The 21,643-nt window shown below is 50.5% G+C and overlaps 1 protein-coding gene across 3 annotated transcripts in view; it reads left to right on the forward strand.

The window, feature by feature from the left end:
• Nucleotides 1-21,643, forward strand: part of CNTFR (ciliary neurotrophic factor receptor) — a gene marked incomplete at its 3' end in the record, with an annotated part of 197,725 nt that overhangs the window by 40,284 nt on the left and 135,798 nt on the right. For 2 of the 3 annotated variants that reach the window (XM_084224802.1, XM_084224799.1), the window contains one exon: nt 9,871-9,975. Of the gene's footprint in view, nt 1-9,870; nt 9,983-21,643 lie in introns of those variants that run through there. The other variant, XM_084224801.1, reaches the window with a different exon arrangement.

Below are 21,643 nucleotides of genomic sequence, written 5' to 3' on the forward strand. Positions count from 1 at the left end.
GGGTTTGGGTTGCAGGCTGTGTGGAGGTGAGTCTGGGACCTCAGAACGCTAATGCTTTTCTGTATTTGCATCTATGAGCGCTGGCTGGTAACCCTGGGGTAAGTGTTGGTCACTGAGCAGGGATCAGTCCAGGCACTTCCACCCTTGCAATCCTTCTGTGGCAGCCGCCTGCCCGTGTGTCTGGCGGGTGCTGCGAGGGGCTGGCAGGGCCATTGCAATGGCTCCTCCAGCAGCACAGGCTGCCCGTGCCCCAGTCCAGCTCAGGATCTCCTTTCTGGGGCTGACATGTGTCATCTTCCTTGCAGGTCTTTGCGGGTTTCCCTTCCTGTCCATATGGATGGTGGCTTTGCTGGCTGTACCCTCCTGTGGCGGTGTGAGGGGACTCCAGCCTGCAGAGTGCCCTTTGCACGGGTCCCTGCCGTGTAGGAACTGGGGCTGCTTGCCAACAGCGGCAGCCAGCGAAGAGACAGCAGAGATACAATCAACCCAGGGCCGCCTGGCAGAATGAACTTGCCCTTCCTTGTGCCCTGGGGAGACCTGCTAGCTTTACCTGTGTAGTATGCTGCTCTCCAAGTAGTCTTTCTGGTACTGCCCTCCGAGGAAGAGCTGGATGTAATGATCATGATCCCATTCCTTCCCAATCCCCATTCTGCTCCATCCTTCTCTGGCATGCATGCTCCATGTAAGTGGTACAGAGGACTCCTGCCTTTGTGTCTTGCTCCCATCTCTACCTCCCACTTTTCTTGGAGCTTGTACTCATTTTAGGACAGAAGTGCTGTCTTTCTTTTTCTTCAGTGATTATTCCTGAATGATCAGTTGCTGTTTTACTCTTTGAGAAATCAAAAAAAGCGTCTGTGTACAGGGAGGAAAAAAAAATCTTATGGGCTTCACCTGCAGAGGAGAGGTGGCACAGAAAATGCAAAGTGGATGTGTGGAGCTGTGGGAACCACTGGAAAATGATGGCAGGATGTCAGCACTGGGGGATGCTCTGCATGTCCCGGGTGGAGTGGGAGACGAGGTGTCTGAGGGATAGATGTCACTCCAGCCTAGCCTTCCCTGTGTGAGTGATGTAACTGAGTTTAAGTTGTTTGTGTTTTTCCATTCCAAGGCTTTTCAGTGCCCAGCTGTTTGAGCCAAGCGTTCCCTTAGCATTTGAGGCTCTCTGTGCAGGGAGAGATTTGCATCTGAGTTGTTTGGCATTCATTTGCTGTCCAGTGGGTCTCCTGTCTGGAAAGGTCTGCAGTCAGGTCAGAAGCTGAGTTAATTTGCACTGGAAGGCAGGCATACTTCGTTTTGCATGCTGGTTTCTTCCAGAAATCCCATTTGAGGTATTTGTTCTCTTATTGAAGCCATGTTAGGAGCCATGGCAGCCTCCCTGCAAGGCTGGAAAAGAGACAGCTAGCCTGAAAGGTGCAAATTAAACCTGTGCTCAGATAAAAACTGCTATTGCACTGTTAACGTGGGCCTTTCTTCAGAGTTTTGGGGCTTTTTGCTTGCAACTGAGGAAGAAATACTTAGCAAGGGTCCTGTGGGAAGTAAAGCAGGCTCCAGAGTTCAGTTTGAAGCTACATTGGATTAAATACTTTGAAAATTCAGGGGAAAAGTGCCAGAGGGTCTTTAACTCTCATTTGGATCAGCTCATGAAATGATGAGACAGGGCAGGCATTTTGGCACAGCTTGCCTGTGAGGAAGGAGACTTGGGAAGAGCAGCTGTGTGGGGCTGTGGTGCTGCTGAGAACGGGGGATGTGGCCACTGTTCAAATGCAGGAGGTGTTTGGTTCGAACTTCATTATTCAAAACCTTTGCTCTTCCCTGCCAGACTTGGCACCTGTGTGGGTCATCCCCTATGTGTCCCCAGGAATATGTCCTTCAGGGATTGCTCCAGAGCCTAGCTCCCAGCAGTGTGTGTTTGCATCCCAGGTGGTTGTCATCACTGACAGCCCATGGGCCATGGGTGCAGCAGTAAGGGTCCCAATGGGCTGGGGTAGAGATAATCCAAAATCATGTGTGTGGGGAAGGCAGATCCAGCTGCAAGTCTGGAGGGGATCAAATCCAGGAGAGGCCATAAACCCTCTTTGCTGTTTAGAGGCTCTTGGTGACCTGTTACACCTCTGTGTGTTGGAGACACTGTTTGCACAGTCCCCAGCTCATCCCAGCAGGGGTGTGCTCCTGAGGCCTCAAATACACCTTTTTCACGCCCTACAGCAAGATTGTCAGGGCTTTGACAGGTAAAAAGTGATCCCTACTGAGTGGTATCAGCACCTGAGCTTCCCTTCACCTCCCCTTGCGCCCTGACCAGCCCAGTTGGGAGCTGGGAGAGACACCCATCAGTGATGCCAAGGCTGTGCCATCTGTGGAGGGTCTGGTGCCAGTGGAGAGCCAACTGTGGACTGCAAAGGGTTAAAGAGACATTGACAGTAAACAGAAAGAGAGGACAAAGCAAGTCTGCTGTAATTATGTAGCATTTATTATTAATACGCTGGAATTGCTGGAAGCAGGCTCTGTAATGTGAATACTGATACAGAGGTTCAGAAGACAATTTAGCTCATCTGTCTGTTTATTAGTTCCCTCAGCTCCGGCAGGCAGTGAACTAAAGCCTTGTTTGCCACTGCCTTGTTGCTGTCCCTCCCTCTGCCCCTGAACTCTTCGCTGTTGCCATAAAGAAACCTGGTTTTGTTCATCCTCCAGCCAGGCACTGCAGCCATGCCTGGCATGATCCTAGGTAGCCAAGCACAGCTTCAGTCCTTGACCCGAGCCTGCCTGCTTGCCAGGCATGGCCCAAAGTGTGGCACTGGGCTGGGCAGAGCCATTGCCTCTCTGAGGGCAGCACAGCCACAGCGGAGGCTGCAGTGGGATGTCCCAGGGCACAGGGCTGCAAATCCTTGGGGCAGCAGCAAGTCCACATGGCATGGGCTGCTGCAGGTTGGGGCCCACAGCTCATCATGGGGCTGTATGAAGGGAGAGGACAGAAGAGGTACAGGAAGCTGCCTGGGAAGTAATTGGGAAGCTGTCTAGAAAATAATTAAAGGCTGGTGGGGTGGAGAGAGCAAGAAGAAGTTAAACCATCTGTCAGGGGTTGCAACAAGTTTCCTTTTCCTTCTGTGGCTTGATAGGATTTGTCATTCTCACTTCTGTCCAAGTTTCTGAGCTTCAGCCTGGGTTTTTTCTGCATATCCTGAGCATATAGGACATCCATTCCCTTATGTATTATACAGTAGTTTAAAGAGGATTAAAACAATAGCTAATCTAAATGATGAATGATGTAGATTGCTCAGCCTCTGAGCCACCCTGGGTTTTCTTGCACACAGATTAGTCAGCTCAGTAGCTAAATATTGGGGCAAACAGTATAAATCCATACACATAAGCCTCCCTGACTTGAATAGGATAGAGGGATTTAGAAATGGGCTCCGACACCACTCTGTGTCTTGTCACGGCGTCTGCGGCCGCCTCACTGACACGACGGATGGGGAAGGCGGCTGGTGCACAGCCCAGGTGGCCGAGGAAATACAGCATCCAGCGCTGCTGGGTCGATGCTGCTATCAGATACTGATGGTGGCAGGAGAGGGAAGGGATCGATGCTGCTCACCTCCCTGCTGCTGGAGCTGGCTGTGTGCTGCTTGAGCCTGGGGAGGCAGATCCTGTCTCCAGGAGAGCAGAGGGATAGCATGGGCTGGTGGGGTTTTTCTTGCCTGAAAAGGCTGGTGTGGCTGCTACCTGCCCTCTGTCTCAGCATCAGTGCCAGGGTGGTGCTGGTAACCCCCAGGGAATGTGACCTGTAGGAGAGAGTTTGTACTAGCACTGGACTGACAGCAGGTTTTTCTTAAGCTCTGAATCTGAAGGATTTAAATCTTTTATTTATATGTCTGGTTGAGTCTGTCAGAGTTGTGTCAAATATTTTTGACAAGCAAAAATGCCATTTGCTTCAGCCTAATGAAAAATTATTTTTATTTTTTCCCCCCTCCAGGAACTAAAGGAATTGTAATTTCAATTGCAGACCCAAAAGCTCCTCAGGAAAAAAACAAAACAAAACAACACATCACAAAACAAAACCTAAAACCTGATTGTTGTGAGAGTTGGCTGTTAAAAGAGGCTCTGGACTGATGTTTTGGGTCTGTGTAAAATGAGGGTCTGGAGAGCATTCAATCATATGGTATCTCCTTTTATGAAGCTTTCTGGGCATATTATTCTAATGACGTTTAATGGCACTGATTTCTTCATCTTAACCAAGTGGGTCTTTTCCCAGTCCCACATCATTTTAATTTGTTCTCCTTCTGAGAAGCATGAGAGCTGGGACTGGCTTGACTTGGCACAGAAGAGGAGCTGTGTTGGTGGTTGTCTCCTCCCTCCTGGTGGGGATGCATCTGGCTGTCTAAGGCTCAGGGTTGTGTGGAGGCAAAACTTGCATCAGGACCAGCGCTTGTCAGAAGACCTGTTCTCGAATATTCTCTGCTCCTCTGGATGGATATAATTTGTTTTCTGTTGTTTAATAGGGAGCAGTGAGGACATTTTTGGTTTGGCCAATACAGCGTGCCTAGCCCAAGGTCCTGTAGCTAAGTAAGCCCTGCCCCCTCCCAGGCTGAAAAGCCTTGGTGTGCTTGGAATGCCATGATGCAGAAGATGCTTTGCTCCCCTTCCCCTTTGCCTCTACTGCCTCTCTGTGAGGACCAGAACTGTGTGTGGTGACCAAGTGACAGTCACATAGTGGACTTGTACAGTGGCCACACGGCCTGGTTTGGGGCCGAGGAGTGCTGGACCCTGTGGCATAGGTCATCTGTGCCTCAGGACATGGGTGCAAGTCCTGCTCAGGAATGCAGGATGGATCTGTGTCTGGATTTTACCTGGTCTCTTCATTGAGTGAGATCTGGGTTGAGATCCAGTCTGGGTCGCAGCTGACTGTGGAGAAGGTCTGGTTGCCACAGCTGGAACTGCACACAGATCCCTTCAGCTGGCTGGGGAGTGTGGGCAGAGACACAGATACTGCAGGCTTGGGAAAAGATCAGATGTCCCCCACACCCTCTTTCCTCTTCCTTCCAGAATTTCAGGCAAGGCTTGCTTTGCCTATGCCCTCATCTTTGGACACAGATCTCCTTTGTCCATAACCTAGCCCAGTGCTTGGTAAGAGAAGCCCTTTCTTGGGTGCCGGCTGGGACGAGGGTAGGGCGGTGGGGCAAGCTGACAAACACTCCCTGCTCATCCTGAGCTGTTTGTCTGTGCATCCTGACTCAGGATCAAGCTGTCACAGCCCAGTTCTCTGCCTTGTGTTGCTTCCCCTGGGAGCTGTCAGGAGGCTGCTGGAGCCATGTGGTAACATGGGTCTCGGGGAGGCAAGCGAGGTCAGATGTCTGCTCAGAAATGAGATTGGCAATGATGCCACCGGTGCTGACAAATGGCCTGTCATTAATCTCTGACTCATGGCAGCGGAGAGGGCAGCAGTGGAAGAAACCCATGAGGTCACTGGCAGCCTCTCTCCCATGGGACCTGCACACAACTTTCACCCTAAACCTTTCTGCATGGGGTGGGCTCGTCCCTGGGATGGGGTTCTTTTCCTACACACCTGCCCTGAGTTTTTGTGTTTGTGTGCAAGTGCAGGACACAACTCCAGACGAGCTGCAGTCAAGGCCCTAAGCACCTGGGAACTGGCACAATCATACAGTCCCTGTGGAACTGGATTTTGTCTTGAGGCGTAGTTCTGGCTCAGCATTGGTGCAAGCAGGATGAAGGCTGAAACTAAGCTTGTGTTATCAGTGTGTTGCAATACCATTGTGAGACACGAGGTGCTGTGTGCTGGAGAGGCTGCAGGGAGCTGGGGGAGACCAGACTGGGATGCTCAAACCCTGGCTGTGCTCCCTCATGCTGGGGCATTGCCAGGGCTAGGTCTGCAGGGTGCTCAGCCCTCTTGCAGAGCAGCTTTCCCTCCTCTCCTGCTCTTTGAGTCTCTTCTCATGCTTTTTATAGAAAGGGGGTCTTTCCTCAGTTGCAAAATACTCCTTGGAGGTTATAGCCAAACAGACAGGACTTTCTGTGGTAGTGGATCCTAGTGGAGATGCTGCACTCCCTGCTCAGCCATGCTGGTGAGCTGACAGGGCTGAGCTGCCTTTTAGGGCAGCTGTTGGTGCTACCACCTTCGTGCATGAGTAGGGAAGAGGTGATTTTCTCCTCTGGGGGTTGCTTCAGTCTCTTTTAGGACGTAAGGAGACATGGTTATTGCACCTCAACTCACTCCAGATGCTTGAACCTCTCAGTGTGCATTGGGGAGTGGATGGGCAGCAGAAGGCAGAGGCTGCAGTGTGGGATTGGGATTGGGATTGGGATTTCCGTGCCTGGAAGGGCAGGGGAGAGGGGTGCACTGATAGGGATGATCAGGAGAGTGAGGGCTGCCATCACCCCAGGCTGCTGCAGCAGTGGCACAGCCTGAGCTGTGCCTCCAGGACCTTCCCCCTCTGCCTCTGCTGAGCTACGATTTAATTTTCCACTTTTCTTCCATCCCCTCTTAACTGGAAGAAGTCCTAAATAAAGTTGCTGTCACTTTTATTTATGGGCACAGAGGAAGACACGGACAAAAAGCCTGTGTGCTCCTGACAGCTACAAAGCATCCGGCTGTTTTTCTTCGCTCGCCTTGGCGAGGCAATCGATCTGGGCACAGGCAAGCACCCTCCCTGGATGGATGGGGCTCCCACGTGCCCCTGCCCAGGGCACCCATGAGGATGGATGGGAGGGGGCTCTGCATCCTGGGTCCTGGCTCTCAGCTGTTGCAAAGCCAGGCTTGTCTGGGAATACCTGTCCTAAAATCCTGGACCCCTGAAAATACAGATGCATGAACACGCCTGCCTTAAGAATCCATCACAGGCTTCTTGTCTCCATCTTGATTGGTTCCAGTGAGGTCAACTTTTTTTAATAACTCCTGGACTTCAGCAGGGAAAACTATTTCCTTCAGGAAATAATATAATTAAGGCTGCCTGACACTTCTGATTATAAGCCCCTGTCTTCAGTTGCTTGAAACTACGCCAGCCTTTAACCATTTGGACTGAAACTTCACATGTCTCTGCCTCCGGCTGAATTTTTTTGGAAAATTTTTGCAAAGAGACTTTTAAGCTACTCTCAGAACAGTGTTGGGGGGGAAAAAGGCATTAGTTTATCCACAGTTAAAAATAAAATTTAAAAAAAAAAAAAAAAGAAGCAGAAAAATTCTTGCAGTTGTGCTGAAGAAATTCCAGTATCTTTGTGCTGTGAGGCTGGGCCTGACAGTTTTGGGGAAGGTTTTGAGCCAGGCAACAGGGTTCTGCTTGTTGCTGACGCCACAGAAATCCGCCTTCCCCGCGCCGAGTGGCGGGGCTGTGAATCGCGGGCAGGGTGGGTGTGTCACCCGCAGCCTGTGCGGGGAGCTCCCGCAGCAGGAGCTGCTCTGCAAAACCTGTGCCCCCAGCTCCTGCAGGGATGCCTGGCTGCTGGGAAACGCTAGGCCCCTTCTGTTGGTGCAAGTAAAATTCATGGATCCCTGACCAGCGTAGCCCCATCTTGCGCTGGAAAGAAAGATTTTTGGCAAACGATGTGTGTTTGGATTTTTTTTTTTTCCATTAAGCAAGTGGTTCAGTTATCCATTAGCCCTTGCTGTGCCATGCGGATGCATCATGTGGGACATGCAGCATGCCATGAATGCTGGGCTTCCTCCAGCATTTTGCAAGGACCTGTTTTAAAAGTTAGTGCTTTTGCAGGCAGGTTTCTCTTAAGTCAGCTTGTTGCTACAGAAATGGCCAAAGCAGGAGAATTTCTGTGGGGCAGCCCAGACAGGCGCTTTAAAACATGTGTCACATTGATGATGTGCTATGACCATGGCATTGCTGATGTCCTGGTGATGCAGGGTGAGCTCAGCACTGATGCAAGCCCTCCTGCAGAAACCTGACCCAGGACTTGTCCCTGCTCTGTGGCTGATGTTATTTGCTCCTTATGTGAGCCCACCTGATCTGTGACCAAGGCTGTCCCATTATTATGGGGAAGCTCACAGATCTTCCCTCTGGCTCAGCAGTAACTCATGCCCCAAGTCAGGTCCTTCAGCTGGTGACCTGTTTTGGACATGCTGAGTTCCTCCAAAATGCAGTTTGACCTCAACTTGAAGCCTCTGCAAAAGCAAGTCATGCTTTGATTTCCATGTGGAAAGCTGGGCTGCTGGACCTGTGGCAGGGCCAGCTCATCTGGCTCAGTGCAGGGCACAGAGGTGGCAGAGAATGTCAGTCCTTTCCACAGGTTCCAGAGATGTCTCTCAGAAAAGGCACTGGGATTTTGCAATGGTACCCACAATAGTGCACTGTCTCCCTGAGGGTACTCACAGCTAAGCTCAGTCTCTCTTCTCAGGTCCCCGCCAAGCTGGAATTAGAGCCTAGGAGGGTGTCTGGCAGGTAATGATAAATGAGCCTCATCTCTTGCTGTGGCCTGGTCTCCTTTCCTGTTCCACTTCATCTGTGGGTAGGGATAAAACCCAACACCCCCAACCAAAAATGCTTCCAAAAAATAACAGAGTTACATTTGCATTGCTGAGTGAGAGGAGGCTTGGTGGGGAGCAGCCCTCTCCCCGCCTTGCCAGTCACTCTTCAGCTCTGGGATGCCTGGCAGAGCAGGTTTTGAATGATGGGGCATTGTGGGTGCTAAGCTTGGGGCAGCTGGAATTAAATTTCTTGGTGGCTGACACCTGACAAGTGTGATAAATTGCGGCACACCATGGCTGCCGGCATGACAAACAGTCAGCTTCCCTCCTTGTAAACTCTGAGAAAATTTTGTAATTATTTCCAAGCACTTTGCAAATGAGGGTTTCGCCATCAGGCACCCAGTGTCGTTTCAGGGGGTGGTCATTTATTTATTTAGGTTTTGTAGGCAGGCAGGAGGTAGACGTGGGTGTTGTAGTTTGGGTTTCTGCAGCATCCTCCCATTGGCTTGTCCAGGCTTTGCATGAGGTCCTGGGAGGAACTCTGGCAAAGCTCATCAGCTGAGGGTTGGGTGCTAATTAAAGCCTGTGGTGTTCCAGGCTTGGAGTCACTGTCACCCTTGGGAAAGAATCTCTGCAGGAGTGAGTCCCAGACTTTTCTCTTGCCAGTGGGTTTTGGCTCCTATTTTTCATTTTTAATAATGCAGAGCCATAAGACTTTTTTTTTTTTTTTTCTCTTCAAAGCATTTAAAAAGAAGTAGGGGGAGGAACACAACCTCAGCCACAGGAGCTGGATAATGAGCACAGATCTCGACTGATAATTTGTTTGTCTAACACAAAAAGTGCATTTCCTGCTGTAAGGGAGGGTACCACTGGTTACACCAGTGCCTCTGACTCCATCTCACCAGACAGCATGTCAGACCTAGCACAGAAAGCCCTCCTCCTGCTTCCAGTCCTTGGTGTCTGTGCTGCAAAGCCATACAGGCATGTTTTCCTCTCCACACTCCTGGGTTCATTTGGACTGGCCTCTCCCTGCACCGTTTAACACGTGTGTGAGGCTTTTCAGGATTAGGGCTAAGGCAGCACAAGACCTCATGGGCGAATGCCTTGGTGCTGGGCTGACAGTGTGGTGCTGCTGTGCTGTTCTGTCTGGGGAGCATTGCTGTCTGTCTTTAAAGAAGATCAGAGATGCCCCACGCTGCAGGGGTCTTTTTTCCCCTCTCCCATTTCATGTCTCTGAATCAAAATAATTAAGCAAATACGTGCTTTGGGGCTGGACTGTGACGCTCTTGTGGGAGGGCTCTCATTCTAGCTAGGTTTGTGTTTGCACCAGTTACCCCCAGCTGTCAGGGCTGGGAAACAGATGCCCCCCTCCTTGGTTGTTTGCTGAACCTGAAGCAATGGCAGAGTTTCACCTGGTAACCTGACAGGTTGTCTCTTCTGTTTTGTTGAAGAAAATCCCAGATCTGAGCAGCGAGGGTTGGACGAGCAGCCAGAAGAATCGCCCAGGCGTTTATGAGAAGTTGGGGGTGCCCCAAGGACTCTGGACCGGTGGAGAGGTAAGAGGTGGGTTAAAAACCTTGCTCACCCAGCTTGTCCTGAGTTGGTGTGCTTTGTGGGAGGGCAGGAGGCATGTCTTCTGGTGAGGATGGTGGTGTTTATTAAAGTGTGGCAAAAGGCTGCGCCTGGCTCTGGCTTGTGAGCAGCCTTTTAGCTGCTGTGCAAAAAGGGCAGATGCTGAGGGTGGTTATTTAGCATGTGGAGGGGCAAATATGGATGAACAGCCTGGAAAATCCCATCTTATGGTCTGCCCATGGACAACTTCTCCAAAAAGAGCTCTCCCAGTTGAAAGCCCTTGGGCAGCTCAGAGGTGCACAGTCTAACCACAGTCACAGAGGTCCCATGTTGTGGCTGAACCACTCTGGAGCAGGTAAGTGTCACCCAGCCCAGTTATGTGGTGGGAGGTGAGGTGCCACCTCTTGCAGACAAGCGCAGCTTGAAGCTCTCAGGTGTGCTGGGTGGATATTTTTGCTTTCCAGCCCTGCCAGGCTGCAGCATCAGGGATGAGGTGCATGGGCTTTGCTTGGAAAGGAATGCATCCCCTTAGGAGACCACCACCAGCAGCAGCCACGGGCTAGAGGATGCCCCACCTCTGAGGCCTGTTACAGTGTGCTCAGTATGGGCTGTGGTAAGACAGCGCTGTTTGAGGAGGGGTTTGGATCATGTTCTTTTAGCCACGGTGGAGCAGGGAAGGAGCCTGGAGACGGAGCTGCCCCACCTGGGGATGCAGACCCTGCAGAGCAGTGCTGGGGAAGCCCAGTGCTTGCTGGTGCTGTGCCTGGAAAAGGAAAATGATGAATTAAAATTTAATAAATCTCTAAATGCCAGACAAGAACGTCTTAAGTGGGAATTGTCACCGTTTGACTAGCGCAGCCTCTCACTTACCTAAAATTGCATGGCTTTAATTATGTTGATCCTAGAAAGCAATAGCTTGCACCAAAGAAGTGAAACTGTTGACCAAAATAGCGTGAATTATGAATTTTCCCTGTGCCCCTTCCCTGCATCATGCTTCCCAGAGTTGTTTTGCAGCCCCTTCAACCCTGGATAAGCAGAGTCCTTTATCCTCTGAGCCACAAGCAAGGACAGAAGTGCTCCCTGTGTGCACGGTTGATTGTTTGCCCTGGAGTTAAAAGGTCAAGGCTAAGGACCCCAGGGGTGGGCAACACCTGATGGAGCCACAATGGGGAGTGGGCTGGGGTCTGGGCATGCAGAGGTGCCCTGCAGCAGCAAAACCCTGCCCTTGGCGTTGCTCCTTGGTGGCATCCGTGGAGCAGCATGGAACAAGTGCTCCTTCCCTCCCCACCCTCGAGGTGGATCAGCCCACCCACGGGACTCCTTGCAGCTCTGCAAATAGAGCAGCTCGAGCAGGGTACGTCGCTAATAATACCAATTACTGTTACATGCTGGCTACAAGGTACACTGGCAGTAATGGGATCCTGGGGGGATGAAATGAAAGCGATATAATATGGTGAGATAAATTAGCGTTGTAAAATTAGCCATGGGTCTAGTCAGGGATCTGAAAAATGTGTCGCAGCTTTGGTACAAGCTCTGAGCGCTGCTGAATTGGATTTAGTGGCCCAGAGCAGAGCAGATGGGAGCGAGGGAAAAAAGAGTTTGAGGGGTCTCCATGCACACGTGCTACCAGTTAATGCTGCTTGTTTCTTCCTCGGATTTGTGCAATGATACGTCCCCTGACGCCTGCTTTTGCATGGCAGCAGATGAGTAAGAGCCCAGCCCAGATGATGTGCTGCTAGAGGAGCTTGAGCCTGGCAGAGAGATGGGAAAGGGGCTGGAGAAGCATCAGCAGGCTGGTACTCCTGCCAGCTTCACCACATCAGCTGCTGATCCCTGCCCTGCATCACTGGCTGCCTCTCCCAGGCTTGCTCCAAAAGGATTTGGTGGGATGTGTGGCAGGCATTTGCACGAGCTTTAGCTGTGCAGAAAGGGTAGGAAGCTGGTTTCTGCTTCCACTGTTGCAGGCTGACCTGTTTTCCCATGCCTGGATAGGTTCTGGGTCAGAAGGATGTCTGGAGCTGGGCATCCCACAGCCCAGGGACTTCCTCCTGTTGACCAAGGGTGTACAGCCAACTCTTTCCCATCCAGAGGCACACTTTTGAGGCATTCTTCACCCTCTGAGGCAGAGGGTGGAAGCCAGGAAATGGGGTTTTGTGCCTCATGGAGACTCAGAAATGGGTGTGGTCAGGTCCAGTGGGATCCACTTCCTGGTGGCTCATTAGGACAGGCTGGGATGTGAGCACTGCTGCCCATGAGAGGATGACAGCCTCTCATGGATTTGTAAATGCAGGATAATTGCATGTTTAATGGCTGACATATTACGTTGGATCTGGGGAGAGACAGACATGATTTAGGTCTGGTTTGATAAGGCATGTTCTGTGACTCACTGTAATAACAAAGGGAGAGAAAAATTCTGAATATGCTTGGTAGTGCCCAGCAGTGGAGCTGAGGGGGGCAGAGGGGTGGCAGAGCCATCTGTGCAAGGCCTCTCCCAACTCATTCCAGGGTGGTTCAAGAGGAATGGTGGCCATGTGGCAGACGTGTCTGTGGGAAGGAACCAACCTGTCACGTCCCTGGGGATGAGTATGTTGAGGTCAGGCAATGCAGTTCTGCAGCAGCACCAGCTTGCGAAACAAATGCCAAGGGATTGTCTCAGCACTGCCCAGAGAATCCCCAGAGAGCTGAGCCAATTTGTGTGCTGAGCCTGTGGGGACAGAGGCCTAAGGAGACAAGCTGCACTTTGTGGGAGGTCAGCCTGGCCACTGCCCTGTGTCCTCCTGTTGCCCTGCTGCTGCAAGCAGGGCACAAGGTGACGGTGGTGACACACTTCAGCTATATCAGACCCCAGCCAGCCCCAGAGCTGAGTTGTCCTGCTAAAACCAAGGGGGGATGAACTGCAGCAGCAGGAGGAACCCCTTCCCTCAACTTTCCTGCTGGAGAAGTAGTGGTGTAGGACTGCAGCAGGACCTTGAGCCAGCAGCTGGAGTGCCAGTAGCAGCATAAATAGAAATACAACTTCTCAGCTTCTTGTGCAGCTATGATATATCTTGTTTATATTGACTTTCTTAAACCTCTAAAATACATTGTAGATTGATCTACAAATCTGCAAAAAGCACCTTTTTTATTTTTTTTTTTTAAGCCTAAAGCAATTTTCTGCCTGCTCCTTGTGGTTGGCTCTGAACAGACACATGTTCTCTTGTCCTATTTGAGGCTGGCACGCTGCCACAGTGGTAGGAAGTTTAGCAATACTTGAGCTGGATCGATTCAAGCCCATTATCTGTGCTGCCTGGGACTTGGTGGTGAAGGGGAAGAAAATATTCTCCCCAGACACATCAAAGCCCTGTGATAAGGACACGCAGTTAAAGCTCTGTTTATAGATGGACAGATGTCTTGCCAAAGCTTTGCTGCTGTCACTTGATTATGCAGTTTTTGAGTGCTTAGTAGTGTTAGGATCTGAAGGTGGCTGAGGTGTGTCCCCTCCAGCACAGCCCCAAGGAGTACAGCTTCTAGGTGGTCTTTTGCCTTCTTTCAAGAAGGGACCTGATGTTTAGATAGTAAGGATGAAGTGGCTGAGAGGCCTTTTCTTGGAGTTGGTGACCAAGATAAGGTCAGTAATTCCTCATCTTGTTCTTGCACCTGCGTAGACCTACAGAGACTTTGGAGCTCCAGAGCAGAGCTGCTATGGATGTCACATCAGAACAGTGGGACTGTTGAGCTGAGGGTTCATGGCTCAAGCATGGGCATTCTCCATCTCCTGGGAAACCTGGCTCTCAGCTCTGCCACCCTCCCAGCAAAGAGATTTTTTCCTACTGTTCACCCTAAACCTCCCAAGCACCAAGGTGTAGCCACTGACGTGTTGTAGCTCATGAGTTTTCCTTCTTTATGAAAAGCTTTCAAGGATATTTGGATCAGGACCAGTCATGCAAGCTGCATATTCGGAGTGGTTCCCCAGGCCAAGTTGTCTCAGGTCTTGCAGTGTATGCGCACATACATGTTACATGAGTGTTTGATTTTTGAGGGGATGGTGGAAAGGGTGATGTGAAATGGATTAGCTAATCCAGATTCTGCTCCTGGTGTGAAGGAGTGCTCATGCTCGTTTCACAGAGCTGTCCTTAATTTCCTTCCATACGTTGCTCTGTCACAATTGTCACGAATTTGGCAATGGGAGAGGAGCAAAGGCTTCATTCTGCTTAGCCTTGAGTGTTGTTGTTAAAGGTGCTGTGCTGGTTTTCTCTTGGTTCTGACCCTAGATAAAGGAGGGAAAATCTTCTCCTAGCATCCACTGGGAACCTTTTGTTTCAGATGTGCCCACTGTCACTTTCTTGCTATGGGTTGCTGTGAAGAACCTGGCTCGGTGTCCTCAACAGCTTCCCTGGATATTTCAGTGGCCCTGGCTGAATTTCCTTTAGTTAATTAACACTGTGCCTTCTCTTGGGGCTCCCAAAACTACGGGCAATGTCTTGATGTGGTTCAAGTGCTGTGTGACGTGCTGGCTGTGCCTCTGCTCCCGCAGCCCAGCCTGCTGCTGATCCCTTTGCTGCCTGGGCAGGCAGCGGGCAGGACCATGCTGGCACAGACTAGGTGTTCCTGTACCCAAGCCCCACACCAAACCACAGCAATGAGCTGGAGAATTTCACAGTAAGGGCTCTTTTCTAGGCCTCAGTGAATTGCGGCTCCAGGAGCAAAGTTGTTGTATATGGGCAGGTTTGGGGAACAAGACCTGAATTCATTCATTTATTTAACACTTACTAACACCTATTTAATCTTGATCAGGTGCAGGATAGGTGCACGATGGATCCTGGCTGCATGCCATTCCCAAAGCTGGGAGAAAGGAGATTTCTCTTCCCTGGGGTGTCCATAATGTGTTCTCCTGCACGGCTCCTGTGGAGCCCTCCGAGCATGGTCTGGTTTTAGTCTGTCTCCAGGGTGCTGCTCAGCTCTGCTCGTATATTCCTCTGATGAGTGGGCAAGACAGGAAGCAAATACCTTTGTTACAAAACCACAGATGGGCTTACAGTGGGTGATGGTACTTCCCCAAGCTATCTGTCTAGTGAATGCACTTTCCCTCCTGCTTGTTTATATTCACAGGGCTGTTGGCTTAGCTGCTCAGGTGAGCTGTAGATGTCAAGAAAAATGTCAGTTTCAGAAGGCTTTAATGCAAGTCTTCCTGCTGTTCTATAATGGATGGTGGATGACACCCCAACGTGCCAAGAACCAGGAGAGAAGCAGTGGGACATTCTGCTGGGTCTGGTGCAGGAGCCATGGTTGGGAGAGTGCCTGCAGCCGTGCTGGAGGTGACATTTTGCAGCTGGCTCAGGATGCTGATCTACAGTGTGACCAAGCTGATAATTCAGTAGATAAGGGGTCTGATGGAGGCAAGCTGTGTATTCCAATTCAAAGAAATAACCATCAGCAAAAAGGGCTGGACTCCTCTAAAGCCATTTCAGAGGGTGTCATGGATGCTGTGGGTCTCATGGCTCCTGAAGGGCCTTGGTGGTGGATGCCTGATACTCTGCGTAGTAAAGCTGGAAAATATGGGGCCACAAACATGAGATGCATTTGCCTGGGGTGGTAGCTACCCCACTGAGTCCTGGCTGAGACATGGGGAGCTGTTGTCAGCCTAGTGGAGGGCATATGTGTGTACAGTGGGCATCTGTGGCACCAGATGGAAGGGAAAAGTGCAGATCTGCCTCCTTGTAGTCCCCCTTAATGCCCAGAGAGAGTGGCTGGAGGTGGGGATCTACTGGAGGAGCTGTTCAGCTGTGATGGAGATGGGCAGGATCCCACATCTAGGTGGGAAGAGGAGCAAGGGGGTCAGCAGCACACACCTGGGTCCCTTCCATGGCCATGGCACTCCCAGTGTTGTGTGCTCAGCACCACTGAGGTTGTTCAAAGAGGAAGTAGACAGCAACACTGATTCCACTCTTTAGCAATGTTTAATTTATTATTTCTCCCTTTAAAATTACTCTTTTTAAGCTCTGGATAACTCCAGCAAGCCTGGACTGGGGCCCATGTCTCCAGGGCAATTTACAGCACACACCAGTCCCTCAGCACTCATTATAGCCCCCAATGAGGACACCTCAGCGCTGCCCTTCAGTAAGATCACATATTACTGGCTCTTTTTTCTTTCTCTTGCCCCAAATCATTGCACTTTATATCTAAAAGGAGGGGCATGCAGGTGGGGAGCAGCACAATTTATGGATCAGAGATTTATATGCTGCTGCGACGCTGTATTTTTTCCCCACAGTGACACTTTATTGCCACAAATTACCAAACAGGCAAGGTTATGCGAGTGACAGCAGGCAGAGCTGTAAAGGACAGGAACAAATGGCAGCAGGAAAAGTACCCAGAGGAGAGGGGGAGGTCTGGCAGAAATAAAAGAAGGCGGGACAAGCATCAGAAATCAGTTTGCCTTACAGTGGGATATATGGGGGAAACCTGGGAATCAGTATGCCATCTCTGGTACTTGGGCATGACATGGGGATGGGAGAGCAGCTGGCGGTCTGGGTTGGGATTCAGTAAATCCTTTGGTTTTAACTTTTTTTTTATCCCCCCTCTCCCTAAATTGCCAGGTCCTTCCCTTCTGCAGGCTGCTTCCTTTTTTTTTTTTTTTTTCCCTTTCTTCTTTTTTTTGGCTTTTTTTTTTCCCTGTAGAAGTGGCAGGTTTGTAGTTGTTGAAGGTTTATTTCCCTTTTTCCAGGGTGGTGTCTGCAGGGAGATGTGGGGATTTCTGGGAGGCAATGGTGTTCAGAGGGTTATTAAGAAGTGTTTTGCTGTGCAAATGATTGCTATATTTTCTTACTTTATGGTTGTGGAGAGTGCAAATATCCCAGTCTTGCCCCTTTTGGGGGGGCAGCATGGTCACTTATCTCCATCTGTATTAATACATTCAATATCCTTGATGGTGTGTGGAGGACAAGTACCAGCCCTTGGGCAGAGGAGTGTCCAAGACATTCTTTGGCTTTGGTTGAGTGACTCTGTCTGCATCCACTCACCCAAGTTAGATCAGCTTAACTTCAAACAAATGTGAAAACTGACAGGCTGGAGTTTGGCAGAAGTATTAAGGGTGCCTTTGAGCTAGGGATGCTACTCAAAGCTGCCGGGGAGCTGTCACTCTATTATTCTTGCAACAAAACACTACTGGCAGAGCTGAGAGCCTCAAAGGCTCTGGAGCCACAGCCAAAATTGCATTTAACTTGCAGAAATGTGCTACAGCCGTGGGGCTCACCGTGCCAGCTCTGGGGACAGTCAGCACTGATATGTTTCCCCCTTGCTGGCAGCACAGAGGGGATTCGGGGGCACCTCTGCACCACAATGGACCATTGCACAGGGCAATTTGACTTGTCTGTTCCCATGCTTGTAAAAGATAATTTCCATTGAATCCCAATGCCATAAGCCAGGTATTTAATCTTGCTTGAAGGGAGCATGTCTGAAGCATGCAGGGCATCACAAACAATAGTAAGCAATCAATAGGCTAAATCCTGAGGTCTCTTACCCAGACTTTGCTGGAGTAAAGGTTGACAAAGTGCTGAGTAGTTACTCCAGACTTTAGCCTTGAGCTGAGGGCAGAAGTGATTGACTGATTTATTGATGATGCATTTTACTATGAATCTAGCCTGTCTGTTAGTCACAAATGCTCATTTAAGCATAAATCGTGGTCTGCCATGAGCAGATAGCTTCTCCCGCAGCAGAGCTGGGCAGAAAGATTTTAGATGAATGGCTTATTTGGTGAAAAATAGTTTTGGATCAACGCAAATAGTTTGTGTTTCTGTGTTGTGCTTGGCAAATAACCTCACAGAAGAAAGTGAAAGCCCACTTGTGAAAAAGATGAAGAGCTGGATTCTGACATGATGTTTAGATCTTCTTTCCAACTGGTTTTACGTTTTCTTCCCAAATCAAAAAGCCAGACAAGTTTCAGAAGATTCCTCTGAAACACTTTCTCCTTGCCCTCTGAAGCCCTTTTTCCTTATCCTCTGTTCCTGGCTTCTGCAGCAAAACCAGCGACACACAGCACTTCTAAAACCTGACGCTGACTCTCTGTGAACCCACACCTCATTTATTTTTAGTTGGCCCAGCAGCATGAGGGCTCAGGCTCTGGCAGGCATTCATTCACTGCTGCTGAGCTGTGGTCTGGGATGTGTAAGGCTGCTGGATTTGCTGCCCTGATGGGAGACAGAGCTTATCCTGCCTTGGTGGAGCCTTGGAACGTTTGGAAGCAGGGTACAGGAGCCAAGAACACCTCAGCACCAATGCAAGTCTAGGCAAAGCATTAGCTGTTCCTGCTGTGAAGGACTGTGCAAGCCCTTTGGAGGTGTCTTTGGTGTCACCTTCACCCCAAACTCTCAGCAGCTGGGATGTGGCTTGCTTGCTCCCCTGTTCTCGAATTGCCACCCTTATTTCGATTCCTTAGGATGAATAGTTTCTTAATATTCAGGAATAAAACCATGGTACTCAATCACCTCCATAGCTGGTTTTCTTTGTCATAATGTTGCTTTTTCTTTGTTTTGAGCCTGGCTGCTGCTGGCTACATCCGCTGTGTCTCCCAGAGCCTGTGCCTACCGTGGCAGCACGTGGGTGCATCCGCAGTGGATGCTGTAGGAAACCTCTCAGACAGATTTGTGCGTGTGTATATGCCTCTCTCAGTATTTCCTGTTAATTAATGGGCACTGGAGTCTGTCGCCTGTAACAGCACTCACTGGCGGGTGATAAATTGTTTGTATGACAAGATGGCAGTGAAAGCTGGGCAAGCTGCGGCTGTCGGCGCTGGGTTTGGGAGCCAGGGGTGAACGTCAGTCAATAACTGGATAGGAAGAGGGATGGTGAAAAGCCCAGCAGCTGATTGCAAGATCCCCAAGGAATCCTGCCTGCTTGTGCTGGAGGAATCCTTGGTGTGGGCTCCAGCAAAAGGGCAACAGTGCTGCACCAGACCCCACGCTTAACTGGCACACCCCAACCCTTTTGATGCTTTTTGGTGTGAAGGGAGGAGGAGGAAGGGTCTTATGCCATCCCTGCTCCACAGGGATGGATGCTGGCTAGAGCTTGTAAGGATACACTTGGAGCAACCTCTCCTGACCCACGCTGGGTTTTGCTGCCTCTCATACCACAGAAAAGGCACCGTGCCAGGGCCTGGGTTCTGTTCTTCTGCAGTGCTACAGCTTCCAGCAAACCCTTCTTGGTAGATGGAGTGCCCTGCAATGCTGCCAGCACCAGAAATCCCTGACATGCTTTGCCTGCTGATGCCAGCATGCTAATGCTGGCACAAGGCTTGGCTAGGCATCTCTGCGTGGGACCAGTGCTTTTGGTGACCTTGATGGGCAGCCTTTGTGGCAGCAGCTGCGTCTACACCCCCAGTAACTGGGTTTAAACCAGCGGTAGGTGGTGGTTGAGGTGCTGTGTTGCAGAGCTTACAAGGCTCCATGGATGTGCCGGAGTATGGGGCTGGATGGGATGGATCTGGGCTGCTGCTGTTCACAGCATTTTCAGCCTGCTCAGCTGTCGTTCGGGGCCCAAACTGAGCCCACACTGCGAACCCTGCGTAGGAGACTCATCCTAGAAAAACAGAGCTGGCACCAGAGTCCAGCCTCCTGGGGAGCAGACGTGGACTGACATGGCTTCTCGCTGCATTCCCAGTGGGACTGGTCCCTGCTGCAGCCCTCTGTGCTCTGTGCACTGTAAATCCATCTCCATTCTGGCTGCCACGCTGCAGCTGGGCTTTAATCACCTGTTGTGCTCATTGGGACTCCAGCAGTCAGAGCAGGGATCCCACTCAGGAGGACAGTGTGCTGCCCTGGGACCTGTTGTGCTTCCCACAGTGCAGGGGGGCAGTCTGCATTTACTGGGAAACGGAATTATCCGCTTCCCCAAGTGGGGAAAATAATAATAATAAAAAAAAGTGCCTTCCACTAGGTCATGAGCCATTACCTCGAGGGGCCCTTCATCAGCTGATGAATTCTACTTAATAAAATAAATACTGAGAGAAAATGTAATTGGATTTCATTTATTACCCAGTTCCGCCTAGCAGCCCCAGATTATACAAAAGCAATTAGAGAAAGCTCTCCATTAATAGCTATCTTCAAGCCGCCCAATGGGTTCATTCCATCAAACCTTCTGGCTTGTGTAATTTCCTTTCTTGGAGCTCGCTCCTGGCCGGGGGAGGATGTGGGGTGTGCAGCGCCATTGCCAGCAGCCTGTAAACAAAGCAGCCCTGTCTCTAACATTTGCACAGGCATCATCTTCCCATGTATGTGGCTCAGCCAAAGGGTATCCTGGTTTAGGGCGCGAAGCCAGGGCACCTGGGCAGTTTGGCTGCAGACTAGGGCTTGGTTGTGCCTTCCCTGAGATGAGAGCATCCTTCCTCCGTTGGCATTGCCACGCGGTGAATCTGTGCTGCTTGGCAGAGGGTGGGTGTGCAGAGTCCCACGGGGGCATCAGGTACAATACTGTCCACCTGAGGGCCTGGCTGGTTCTCTGATGCTATTTTTTCCTGTAATACCAGCAGGTTGCATCCCAGCTTCTGTGTCTGGCACCTTGCAGGGACACACATTGCAATAGTTCTCCTTCCTTTTTTTTTTTTTTTTTTTTTTTTGCTTGGAGCACAAGGAAAGCTTGGTAAAGCTTGCTAAGGAGGAGGATGTCTCATACTATTTCCCTGAAAGTCTTATGGCAGGACAGAGAAGCATGTTTGAGGATCCTCACAGGGCACAGACAGATGTCTGGCACCTGTTGTCACTGAGGACAATGGCAGGTTAATCTGCAGCAGAGGCTTAATCTCTTATCTTTTTTCATAATCCCTGTTTACAATGGTGGCTGAGGAAAGACAATTACGGTGGAGAAGGCAACTGGGGGGAGAGATGCTGAGTGATGAATGATCCTGGAGGATGGTTAGTGGGGAGTGGTCCGTGGTGGAAGCAGAAGGGGATGTGCACATCCCTTGTGTGTGTAGCATGTGTGTGTACAGCCGTGAGAGGGTGCAGCCCTCTCCCTCATTCTTCTAGCCCTTGAAGCCCTGGAGGAAAATTGTCTGGCCATACTGCCTGCTTTTGGGCCAATCTCATTTATGAAGGGACCACATTTCTGCTCCACCACGACAGATGTAAGGCTGGAGGGACAGAAGGGATTTTAAAGGTTGGTCCCCTTGCAGTGTGGAGGAGGAGGGAGGGCTTGAGGAGACAGAGGTTCTTAGCTTCTGCCTGGGGATAACATTGTCTTCTCATCCTACTTGTCACTCTGGGCAGAAGCCAGCAGCCTTTCTCAGCTCAGACAACCAGATCTGTTCCAGCTGATGCTTTGATGGAGCCAGAGTGGCTCATCAGGGATGTACCAGTGCCCATCATGCGTGGAACCTGCACTTGGCTCTGGCATCTTTGTATTTACCCTGTTGTAAATACACTCTCTCCCCCACTGCTCCTTGCTGTCCCCTTTCCAGTCTCACTTTTCATCCCCTCCCTTTCATGCCGTAACCTCCCTGGCACAAGGCTGGGGTGAGAGTAACAGCACAGCCAGGAAGGAGTTGATATTTAGTTTCAGACAAGAAACAACATAAGGCGTAATGCAACCGGAAAGGTGAGGGCAGATGGAGAGGGCCGGCAAGGCTGTGTGGCTCTTCATCTTCATTACAAGACTGATGTCTGTGGTCTTGCTTCCGTGCTGCTT

Source organism: Fringilla coelebs, assembly GCF_963513975.1.
Source record: "Fringilla coelebs genome assembly, chromosome: Z".
NCBI classification, from domain to species: Eukaryota; Metazoa; Chordata; class Aves; order Passeriformes; family Fringillidae; genus Fringilla; species Fringilla coelebs.